The following is a 2817-nucleotide window of genomic DNA, read 5'->3' as shown; positions in this document are numbered from 1 at the left end:
ATTCCATTGATCTATTTGTATCTATATCTACCTGCCTACCTAGATATAGATGCATCTCCTTACACAAATACCACAGTATCTTGACTACTATAGCCTTGTAGTAAGTTTTGAAATTTGGAAGTATGAGTTCTCTAATATGTTCTTTTTTCAAGATTGTTTTGGCAATTCTGAGTTCCTTGCATTTCCGTATGAATTTTATGATCAGCTTGTCACTTTCTACAAAGAATCTACCTCAGATTTTGATAAGGGTTTTGTTAAATCTGTAGATCAGTTGGGAAGTGTTGCTATCTTAACAGTAGTAAGTCTGATCCATGAACATGGGATTTTTTTCTATTTATGTCTTCGTCAATTTCTTTCAGTGATTTATAATTTTCAGTGTTTGCCTCGCACTTATTTTGTTAAATTTTTAAGTATTCTATTTTATATTATTGTAAACAGAATTGTTTTCTGAATTTCGTTTTTCAATTTTTTTTTTTACTAGTTTTTAGAAATACATTTGATTTTTCTATATTGAACTTGTTTCTTGAAATCCTGCTGCACTTGTTTATTAGTTTTAACTTTTTTCCCTAAGGATTTTGTATATACAAGTACACGACATTTGTAAATAAAGATAATTTTAATTACTCCTTTCTAGTATGGATGCCTTTAACTTTTTCTTCCTTAATTTCCCTGGCTATAACCTCCAGTACAATGTTGAATAGAAATGGTGGGCACAAACATCTTTATCTTGTTCCTGATCATAGGGAGATAGCTTTTATTCTTTCACAGTTAGTGTGATGTTATCTTTGGGTTTTTTGTAGATGACCTTTTCTACAGGTCAGGTTGAGGATGTTCTTTTCTATTTCTATCTTGTTTTTATTATGAAAAAGTATTGGATTTTGTCAAATAATTTTTCTTCATCTGTTTAAATTATATGGTTCTTGTTCTTTCAGTATGCTGTATTATACTGCTTTTTTTATATGGATATTAAAATATTCAATTCCCGAATTAAATCTCACTTCGTCATGGTATATAATTCTTTTTAATTGTTGCTGAATTTGGTTTGCTACTGTTTAGTTTTTGATTTTTTTTTTTTAACATATATTCAAAAGGGACATTGGTCTGGAGTTTGGTTTTCTTGTGATGCCTTTGGTTTTTGTATAAGGGTTTTATGGACTAAATGTTACATCCAAAAGTCTTGTATTGAAACATTACCCCCTCATGTGATGGCTTTAAGGAGGTAGAGCCTTTGGGAGATAATTGGGATTAGATGAAGTCATGAGGGTGAAGTCCTCATGAATGGGACTGATGCCCTTATAAGAGTCACCAGAGACCTTCCTTGGCCTCTCTACTCTGCCAAGTGAGCGTACGGTGAGAAGTTGTTGGTCTGTAAGCCAAAGCAGGGATGTCACTAGAAGCAGCCAGCTATTTTGGCACCCTGATCTTGGACTTCCAGCCTTCAAAGCTGTGAGAAATTTCTGCTGTATGTAATTTACCCAGTCTGGTAAATTACATTCCCAGCAACAGTGCAAGAGGGTTCCCCTTTTCTCCACACCCTCTCCAGCATTTATTGTTTGTAGATTTTTTGAGGATGGCCATTCTGACTGGTGTGAGGTGATACCTCTTGTAGTTTTGATTTGCATTTCTCTGATAATTAGTGATGTTGAGCATCTTTTCATGTGTTTGTTGGCCATCTGTATCTTATTGATTTTTTAATGCAGTCTTACTGTGGTCATACAGCATATGTTCTATGACATTTTTCCTTTAAAATGTAGAGTCTTGTTTATGGCTTATCTAGTCTAATATTATATTGCTCTTATATAAAGTTTGTCTGCTCTAGCGCCCAGGTCTCAAATCCTAAAGATTAGATAAAATAAACTTAGTTTTACTCTCTGCAGAGATGTTGCTCTGCTATTACTTTATTTTCCAAACACTTAGCTTTTACTTGTTTGAAGTTTTCCATTTTAGAACGGGAACTAGTTTTACTTTTACAAAACTAAAAGGGACATCAACTGTCCCCTCAATCCCAGAACAAAGGGGTTACCTTCTCTCAAAGGTGAATCCATACTACCGTTTCTAGAGAAAGAGGAAAGAAACAGTAAAAACATAGTGCTATGTCTTTAAAATGGCAGTTCTCTTCTAGATTAAAAAAACTAGAATCCTGTCATTCCAAGGCACCATGTTTGATATTCATCTAAGTCATATCATCATGGAATGTTTAGAAAAAGAAGGAATCTTAGAAATACTTAGATAACTGCTAATAATTAGATCAACTAATCTTTTTGTTGAATAAATTGAGACTTTTTAAAAAAATTAATTAATTTACTTATTTATTTATTTTTGGCTGTATTGGGTCTTCGTTTCCGTGCGAGGGCTTTCTCTAGTTGCGGCAGGCGGGGGCCACTCTTCATCGCGGTGCGTGGGCCTCTCACTATCGCGGCCTCTCTTGTTGTGGAGCACAGGCTCCAGACGCGCAGGCTCAGTATTTGTGGCTCAGGGGCTTAGTTGCTTCGCAGCATGTGGGATCTTCACAGATCAGGGCTCGAACCCGTGTCCCCTGCATTGGCAGGCAGACTCTCAACCACTGCGCCACCAGGGAAGCCCATAAATTGAGACTTTTTAAGTTAAAAAGTCAAGTGACTTGCCTAAACTTGTGATGAATATCAGGGACTTATTAGAACTCAGGATAGATATTCATACTCTGGCTCTCACCCACATACATTCACGCATACTCACACAGACCCTTGATCCAACATATTGGAGATGTTTGTCCTACTTGAATTCCAAAGAGAATTTGATTAATGATGAAAGAAAGAGTGCAAATAACAAACCATTTCC

This window comes from Grampus griseus, assembly GCF_964374135.1.
Source record: "Grampus griseus genome assembly, chromosome: X".
NCBI classification, from domain to species: Eukaryota; Metazoa; Chordata; class Mammalia; order Artiodactyla; family Delphinidae; genus Grampus; species Grampus griseus.
Note: the sequence above shows the minus strand (reverse complement) of the source record.